This window comes from Protomyctophum bolini, assembly GCF_963924005.1.
Source record: "Protomyctophum bolini genome assembly, chromosome: 19".
In the NCBI taxonomy this organism is placed as follows: domain Eukaryota; kingdom Metazoa; phylum Chordata; class Actinopteri; order Myctophiformes; family Myctophidae; genus Protomyctophum; species Protomyctophum bolini.
In genome coordinates this window covers 36,124,279-36,134,278 of record NC_137880.1, presented here as the reverse complement: position 1 = coordinate 36,134,278, position 10,000 = coordinate 36,124,279, and the positions used below count along the sequence as shown (strand labels likewise).

Below are 10,000 nucleotides of genomic sequence, written 5' to 3'. Positions count from 1 at the left end.
ACACACACACACACACACACAGTGTGTAGAAAGTGCCATTTCTTACCTCAGAGTGTGAGCATGTCAGAAAGCAGTCCTACAGTAGATACGTCCATATAGAGAGCAGCACAATAGAGCCTGTAGTAAAGTACAGTCCACCCTGTGTGTACAGTACGTATACCGTACCGTACAACACCTTCAGAAAGGAGATACAGCAGCACTCACTCTCTGGCCCGCTGGTCAACACACACACATGCTACACCACGTGCACACACACACACTCACTCACTCACACACACGCTCACGCCGTACAACTGTGGAGGCGCGTCATTCCACGGGTCTATATCTATTTATCTGAGTTTCTTTGAACTCCGGGTATCATCCAGCATCTTGTTGCTCTCCCTCTCCCTCTCTCTCTCTCTGTCTCTCTCTATCTCTTTCTGTTGTCTCTCTATCACACACAGACAAGTAGCAGCAGGAATAGCTTCATGCTGTTGAGAAGAGACAGTGAGATACTGTCCCTATAAACTACACCTCTCTCTCTCTCTCTCTCTGTGTGTGTGTCTCTAATGCTCGTTCGCCCCAGCTCCGTGTGCAATAGGTCAGTCCATGAGCAGCTCCTGTCTCACACTGCTCCGGTGAAGGGGAACATTTCTTCCTCCCCTCCTCCCCCTCCCCCTCCTCCTCCCCCACCTCCTCTGCCTCCTCCCCCAGTCCCTCTTTCTCCTCCTCCTCCTCCTCCTTCTGTTAACTAATTTATACCTGAGACCAGATTCTATACAAATGTCTTTTCTGGAAAAACCTCATGTTTCTACTGTATGTCAGCTGGTTTTCAGACAATTTCACGTCAAGGACCCCCACAATTATATGTAATTGGCCGCCGACCCCCATCTTAGAATATGTTGTAGGGGGGGGTCCCTTCTGTAGCAGGGGTCCCTGCTACAGGGGTCCCTGCTACAGAAGCAAAGATTTGAGTTAAAAGCGTTCGCTCGTCTGAAAGAATATATATTCAAAGATATCCGCCACAGTTTCACGATTTTTTCAAAAACAGCAGATCTACAAGCTCGCTATGAGCTTGTATAGATCTGCAATTTTTCAATAGCCTAATGACAAGTATAACATAATGCTTAAAACACCAAAAGGACGTTCCCGTCCTGAATGGGTTAAATTACACTGTTAAATATCCACTGATCAATATCTCTGAAAGGGTTAAAAAAAAAAAAGAAAAAAAGACCTGTAAGGAATCAGTGGCAATCTACAATTAACAATTAAATTAAGTAACAATTGACCCAAATGGGTTTCTTAGTTGGGTTACACCATTCAAGATATACATTTTTTATGTATTTATGTGTTGTTTATTGTGTTAGTTATTCAGTGGTTAATTATTTAGTTATTAAATTATTCAAATACAATTAAAGTAAAGACCAAAGGAGTGTGGTTAAATGTAACAGGAACGCCGAGGTCTGTTTTAATTCTAGAATCAATCAGATTAATGTCTTAATCTGTCTTACTTTAGAATTGGAACTAAACTGGACTGTGTTCTTATTTATAGACTGAAACAGAAGAAAACTCAAATAGCCTGCATGGCTTCATAAGTGCATTAATTATCTGATATTTTATGCAGTAAATTTTGGGAGATTGGAAGCTCTGGTATATAGTCCTACAATATGAATGAATTAATGCTCCTATACTGAAGTATAAATGAAGCACGCAAAATTGTATTGTTACAATTTTGTGTGCTTCATTTAACTCTGAAGCGATAGAGAGAATGGAACCAAATGGTCCATTTGTATATACTCTTGGAGTTACCACGATAAAATGAACTGTGTGTGTGTGTGTGTGTGTGTGTGTGTGTGTGTGTGTGTGTGTGTGCGTGTAGCCGTCACAGATGACATGCATGTACATTGTACATGTAGACGTAATGTCAGTGTCTTGCTGCGCAGTAGAAAGCAGAGCCCAGACCATAAACTTCACACTACGCAATTAGGACCCCCCCCCCACCACCCCCCACCCTCCCACACACACACACACACACACACACCGAGACCCACATGTACTACTAGCAGAACACACATAGAATCTGCGCTAATTGGAACCATGCTCACGGCCTACATGTGTGGATCAGATGTGGTGTGTGTGTGTGTGTGTGTGTGTGTGTGTGTGTGTGTGTGTGTGTGTGTGCGCCCTGCAGCCTAGCCTGGCCTGGCCGGGGGGGGGGGCTGCGGTTTAGGGAGGGTGTGTGTGCGCAGCATGACTGGTCACAGTAACTGTATAGTGTGTACCACCTAGGTGGACTCACACACACGTCACACACACACACACACACACACACACACACACACACACTCCATCTCCCAGCTGCCTTCGTCTGAAGATGTCCCCTCTTTCCCTGTGCTGTGACTAATGAAACACATGATTTATCTGAGTACTGTACTTAAGGGAATTAGTGTCCAGTATACGTAGCATGTGTTGTGAGCTTTTTAGATCTTTTAGATCTATACTCTTAAAGCATTTTAAAAAAGGACAAATTTGGCTGAGAAACTATAGTTGAGTGATACTGTGATATGATATATGATATGATATGATATAGTACTTTATTGTCAGTTCACACTGAACTTTGTCAACCAAGTATATGCAGAACACATAATACACACATTTGACATAACACAAAGAACAAGACCATTTACTGTACATATAGGACTACATAAAGACATGAAGACAAGAGCCATGTCCACCGCCTATAGATAACCCCATGGCTACTACAACTCCTGATTAAGCCTCAATGTCGACTGGTGGACAAAGGACCTCTTTAATCTGACCTTATTGTACGCTGCATGGTACACCATGGGCTGTATTTTGTGTGTCTTAAAAGTACCAGGTCTTATTCCCTAACTTGAGTAAACTAAAGACCTGCATGGAGGCGTGATCAATGCTCTTTGGCCACTCAGAATAGCCAAATGGCTATTTATCATCCAGTTTAGAGCCGCGGTCGCTCTCTAAGGTCGATAAAGTTTGTTATTCAGCCACAAAAACACGGGATATAAAACAGACTCTTTGACAAAGCTACACATGCCTCCTTATCCGAAATGAGCAAGCTGCTGTGTACTCTGTCGTCAAACCTAAGCCATTCCAACCTATCAAAATTAGCGGAGGTGAGGTGCAGGTTCTGGGAATTAGGCCAAGTATGAAGCCTGACTAGTTTGTTTTGGGATGTCCGGAGCCTTGTTTTTATAGGGCCGTTGAGGTGCTGTGGTAGTCTACCACATGGGGAGGTGAGCCGAAATACCTCCTGCCTGAAGGTAGCAACCTATACTCTCCACAGTAACATTTGACCAGGATATAAGCTGTGACTCGAGAACGTTGTTGTCCACCACTGGCAATGAGAAACGCTGCTTTTGGCTTTTGTGCTTTTATTGGTGGTATTAAGTGAAGATGGACAGGAAAGAGGGAGAGAGAGAGAGAGAAGGGGAGAGACATGGAGTAAAGGTGGTCATGAACGGGACTCGAACACGCGACACGCTGTCAGGCCCAGAGCCTATATTATGTGGGCATGCTGTGCCTGGACCGCTAGGCCAGCAGGTACTGTAACCCCGCTTTTGAATTATTGATCGATTACTTTTTGCAGGAATAAAAAAAATGAAACACAGGGAAGTAACAGTTCAATACAAGGTATATACACTCCTGAGAGGATTTATTTTAAACCCAAGGAAGCTTATATGGCTATGTTTCCATTGGGGTCTTTCCTTAATGTCCTCAATTCATCGAAAAGCTGTCGATTATAAGGACAAGCACAATCTTTTTATGTTTTCTTTCTTCTTCATGGTAAATGAATGCCTGCGTCATACAGGAGGCTTGCACAAAAGTACTGAGAATAGTCCATTTACGTTCAGCATTATTATTATTTTTTCGTTTTTATAATAATACAAAAGGAAGGTTTTTGGACGTGTGAGGTTTTCACCCGACAGCAGAGATTTGCTCAGTACTTAACTACACCCTGTCACTTATCACAGTCGCACGCACGCACACACACACACACACACACACACACACTCACACACAGTGATGCTAACTGGACTTGTTGCTATGATAAACCTCTATAACTTAAGCAGAGCCATTGGAGGCTGAGTTAATATGGACCTGGGAGACTCCGTACAGAGGCTGAGTTAATATGGACCTGGGAGACTCCGTACAGAGGCTGAGTTAATATGGACCTGGGAGACTCTGTACAGAGGCTGAGTTAATATGGACCTGGGAGACTCCGTACAGAGGCTGAGTTAATATGGACCTGGGAGACTCTGTACAGAGGCTGAGTTAATATGGACCTGGGAGACTCCGTACAGAGGCTGAGTTAATATGGACCTGGGAGACTCCGTACAGAGGCTGAGTTAATATGGACCTGCAGGGAGACTCCGTACAGAGGCTGAGTTAATATGGACCTGGGAGACTCCGTACAGAGGCTGAGTTAATATGGACCTGGGAGACTCCGTACAGAGGCTGAGTTAATATGGACCTGGGAGACTCCGTACAGAGGCTGAGTTAATATGGACCTGCAGGGAGACTCCGTACAGAGGCTGAGTTAATATGGACCTGGGAGACTCCGTACAGAGGCTGAGTTAATATGGACCTGGGAGACTCCGTACAGAGGCTGAGTTAATATGGACCTGGGAGACTCCGTACAGAGCTGGGAGAAACATTACAGGCTTATAATATAGGAAACCAGGTTGACCGTCTGGGACGACTGTATAGACCGACCGCACAATGTACAGCCAGACTTACAGAAGGCCTGAGGAGGAGGAGAGAGAGAGGTGTAGAGAGAGAGAGAGAGAAGGAAGACCTGGGGGTGTGTAGAGAGAGAGAGAGAGAGAGAGCGAGAGGAGGGCTAATGTTTAGAGGCAGATCCAGGGACCAATTTGGAAGTGATTCAAACTGGGAGCCAGCCATCTTTGAGCCTGCTCACCATAGCGACAGCACGCGCCCCCGTCTGTCCGTCTGTCCCGTCCCGCTGCATACATACATTCCCTCTATATGCCTATAAACACCCTGATTGATGGACTGTCTGTGGATGTGCCCGTGTCTGTGTGTGTGTGTGTGTGTGTGTGTCTGTGTGTGTGTGTGTGTGACTGACTGTGTGTGTAGGTATGTATGCGAGTAGTCTACTCATACAGTACATACACATGCTGTAGTGACAGTGTGCGTGCGTGTGTGCGTGCGTGCGTGCTGTGCGTGCGTGCGTGCGTGCGTGTGTGCATGCGTGCGTGCGACTGCGTGCGTGTGCGTGCATGTGTGCGTGCGTGCCAATGCAGAGGACTAGCTGTCAGAACAGATTAGGGTGTTGCCGAAGCGCTTGACAACTCAAGCACGTTATTATTAGCCAGGCAGGACCCCTTTGGACAGGGGCGTCCATAAACATCCCCGACCAAATAGTTTCACAGCAAGCAGAGGAGGGGGGGGGGGGGGGGGGGGGGGGTGAGGCAGGGACGTGCACACATAGACATCAAAGGGGGGCTTCAGCCCCTGCCCTTTTTACCCGTCTGTAAAACAACTGCCCTCTCCAGACCACGAATGCAGCGTTTACTACATGGTGAAATAAATGCAAATGCCCTCCTCCATTCAGGAGAATTGCTTTTTTCCCGAAGTAGAAGTCTCTTGAACTTGAACACAGTATTTCGCGTCGAACAAATATGTTTAGAAATCCGTTACACCGCATCTCCACTATAGCTATAAAAGAGTGCTGGGTTGCGCCCCCCGAAAATAGCTGATCTACAAGCTCTCAACGTGTCACTCTGCGACGTTGTGAGCTTGTAAGATCTGCTATTTTCACAATTATTTTGTCCAAAAGTGCCCCCTCTTTACGGGATATCAGCCCCTTGCCCCGGCTCTAACACTCTCTGCACGTCCCTGGAAGGTGGGAGGAGGAGGAGGAGGAGGGAAGCCGTTGCCCCAAAAACATGCCCGACAGAATAAGAAAATCTAAAAAGAAAACAGAAGCTCCAGTCGGTGCATCGGAGCGGTAAATTGAAGTGAAGAAGCGAGGCAGTATATATATATATATATATATATATATATATATATATGTGTGTATATATATATTGGAGGGCAAAGTGACGTGTCGGGGGCTTTGGGTTTTGTTGACATTAACCCATTCTGAACGGGAACCCGTTTTGGTGTCAGCATCAGGTTATGCTTTAGCTATTGAAAAATAGCAGATCTACAAGCTCATAGCGCGCCACCGAGTGGCGCGCTACGAGCTTGTAGGTCTGCTATTTTTTTTTTAAATCGAAGAACGACTGACATTTTTTTTAAATCTGATCTCAGGTCAGAATGGGTTCATCAGACCAGTGTGTGTGTCCAGTGGAAACCTTCGTATGAATCTGATCTCAGGTCAGAATGGGTTAAGAGTGTTTTAAGAGCATCTGACGGCGGCGCCCCTCTCTCTTCAAAAGAGGCCCTCGAAACACGACTTTGTTCTGGGAGTGGAACAACAACACTCTATCTATCACTCAGGACCCAGGAGCCAACACACGGACTGGGGAGGGGCCACAGATCCACTGACAGCCAGGGAGTCACGCAGAGGAGCAGATAGACAGACAGACAGACAGGGAGTCACGCAGAGGAACAGACAGACAGACAGGGAGTCACGCAGAGGAGCAGATAGACAGACAGACAGGGAGTCACGCAGAGGAGCAGATAGACAGACAGACAGGGAGTCACGCAGAGGAGCAGATAGACAGACAGACAGGGAGTCACGCAGAGGAGCAGATAGACAGACAGACAGGGAGTCACGCAGAGGAGCAGATAGACAGACAGACAGACAGTCACGCAGAGGAACAGATAGACAGACGAGTGCAGTGAGTGCACATTAAATCCTGGGTATTCATGTAACTCTGAAAGTGTAAGAATGGACCCCAAAGTTCAGATGCAGAACCTTGACACTGAAAAGCACTATACAGTCTTGCATCTTATTATCATTATATATTTTTAAAGAGCTCATACATTTTTGCCGTGACATCAGTGACAGAAGCGACTTTCATGTTTGGTAGTAGTTAAATTCAATGCACGCAAGCACACATATATACACGCACGCACAGACCACGCACGCACACATGTACGCACGCACACACACACACCCACGCATGCACGCACACCTGTGCAATGTGATCATCCTGCCAGCCCCATCACATCAGCCTGTGTTACTGACATGGGCTGATGTGTGTAGACCGCAAAACACACTCGTGAAGAGTGTTGCTCACCACACTAACACAAGCTCTCTCTATCCTCCCACCTCTCTCTCTCTCTCTCTCTCTATCCTCCCACCCCTTTACACACACACACACACACACACACACACACACACACACACACACACACACACACACACAGTCACCCATTTACCTGTCCCCTGCTCTAGGCTCTCTCTCTCTCTCTCTCTCTCCATTTGTATGAGTGGTTATCGGCGAGGTAACCCTAGCCTGTTCCTTTCATGTAAAATACATTGTGCCGTCCCTCCCTCCCTCCCCCCCCTCCCTCCCCCTCTTCTTCGTCCTCCCCTGCCTTCCTTCACCCCCCCCCCCCCACCCCCACCCCGCCCAGGGAGGTGTAAAACTATCCCCTCTCTTTATTCCTCCAAAAAATGCCCCCTTTTTTTCAGGTGGAGTTAGTATAGGAGGAAGTTCTAAAGGGAAAAGAGTAAAAAGGGAGTGAAAGAGAAGAAGTGGGTGAGTTTGTGGAGCGGATGGTGGTGGTGTGGGAGGTGGGGGTGGGTGGTTCTCTATGTCTCTCTCTCTCTCTCTCTCTCTCTCTCTGAGGCCCCTGTTCCACCGCTCGGGAACCGGTTCAGTTCTTTTGTGGTTCTTCTTATAGTCCATGAAGCCAGAGCTCCAAAATTGGAACATTATATATAATAATTATGAATTGAGTGTGCAAAAAAAACCATACCTATATTAGATTGTTATCACCATGAAACTTCCACAGTTGATTACGTATACACGGAGACAATGAATTCTATTCTATTACAAATGTTATTTATTTCTTTTTAAATATGCAAATTAGGCATTATATATAGGAAAATATGCAAAAAATAGAAAATATGAAAAAGCTACTATACTGTGGAAGGGTTATCATATATGAATTTACTTATATTGATCCTATAATCAATTTAATACAGGTATAGTTTTGCCCATGCACTCAATTCATAATTAACGGTCCAATTTTGGAGCTCATGGACTATAAAGAACCACAAAGAACTGAACCGGTTCCCATTGGGAACCAACGGGTGGAAAAGAACTGAACCGGTTCCCACTGGGAACCAACCGGTGGAAAAGAACTGAACCGGTTCCCATTGGGAACCAACCGGTGGAAAAGAACTGAACCGGTTCCCATTGGGAACCAACGGGTGGAAAAGAACTGAACCGGTTCCCATTGGGAACCAACGGGTGGAAAAGAACTGAACCGGTTCCCATTGGGAACCAACCGGTGGAAAAGAACTGAACCGGTTCCCATTGGGAACCAACCGGTGGAAAAGAACTGAACCGGTTCCCACTGGGAACCAACCGGTGGAAAAGAACTGAACCGGTTCCCACTGGGAACCAACGGGTGGAAAAGGGCTCTGAATGTCACTACACTCATGTTGGGCCTGACGACATGCTGAGCGTACAGAGGTCAATACACGCATGCATACGCATACACACACACACACCCATTTTACACACACCCATTTCCGTGTATGCGCATGCATGCATGCATGCATGCATGCATGCACAGGCACACAAGACACACATACACAACACGCGCACGTTTGAAAACTTAATAAATGCAATTTTCTTACACATTTCTTTTTGTGTTTTTTTTACTCTATAATCCTGAAGCTGGAAATAGTAGATCTACAAGCTCACGTGTCGCGTTGCAAAACGTTATCTCTAAGCCCTAAAAAACCCAACCTTTAAAGTAAAACGCCTAATCCTTTATTTTTTTCACGTTTTTACCACTGCTCTCCAGGACGAGGAAATTTGTCCTGGTGTCTAGTTCTCAAATTCTACTATACCTGTGGAGACATTCGGCGCACGCACACACACACGCACACACACCCACACACACACACACACACACACACACACACACACACACACACACAAGGCCCTAGTTTCTTGCACCCGATGTATCGTGTGACAGCACTTTTCTCTCTTTCTTTCAGTGTTCTCGTCTAAAGAGGAAAAAGGTTAGAGTGCCCAGGGAGAGAAAAGAGAGACAAAACAGGGTGCTAAAATTAGAAGCCATTGGTTCTCTCCATTAACCCACCACAACAATACAGACAATCTGAGAAACCAGAGAACAACGGGAGGGAGGCAGCGATTTGCTCCGAGCGAAAAGGGAAGACGCGCGATGGGGAAGTTGTCTCCATTCAGAAGGCCCGTCCGGGAGGGAGATGAGTTTCAGACAATTAGAGAGGGGCTTATATCACGCCCATGAGTTCATTAAGACATTCTGACCTGAGATCAGATTCATACGAGGTTTCCACTGGACACACACTGGTCTGATTAACCCATTCTGACCCGAGATCAGACTCTAGAAATGTCAGTCGTTCTTCGATTTCTTCAAAAATAGCAGACCTACAAGCTCGTAGCGCGCCACTCGGTGGCGCGCTATGAGCTTGTAGATCTGCTATTTTTCAATAGCTAAAGCATAACATGATGCTAACACCAAAATGGGTTCCCGTTCAGAATGGGTTAAGACATTCTGGGCGGGGAACCCCTTTTGGTGTTGTTAAGCATTATACTTTAGCTATTGAAAAACAGCAGATCTACAAGCTCATAGCGCGGCACCGAGTGCCAAGATCTGCTATTTTTTGAAAAATCTTGAAAATGTGGCACAAATTTGGAATATATATTCTTTCAGAGCGAACGTTTTTAACTCAAATCTTTTCTTCTGGGGAGGTCCCTGGAACAACATATTTTGAGATGGGGGTCGGTGGCCAATCTACAGATATTTCTTGGGGTCCTTGACGTGAAATAGTTTGAGAACTATA

General features: G+C 45.9%; 2 protein-coding genes across 8 annotated transcripts in view; one reads left to right on the top strand and one right to left on the bottom strand.

The window, feature by feature from the left end:
• ccm2 (CCM2 scaffold protein) overlaps positions 1 to 10,000 on the top strand; it is a 421,717-nt gene that overhangs the window by 170,516 nt on the left and 241,201 nt on the right. The window lies entirely within an intron of this gene.
• eya4 (EYA transcriptional coactivator and phosphatase 4) overlaps positions 1 to 10,000 on the bottom strand; it is a 105,736-nt gene that overhangs the window by 64,239 nt on the left and 31,497 nt on the right. The window contains exon 1 of one of the 7 annotated variants that reach the window (XM_080790975.1): positions 47 to 214. The exons of the other annotated variants lie outside the window; for them this stretch is intronic. The gene's annotated coding sequence lies outside the window, so the exon portion shown is untranslated. Of the gene's footprint in view, positions 1 to 46; positions 215 to 10,000 lie in introns of those variants that run through there. 7 annotated transcript variants of the gene reach the window in all.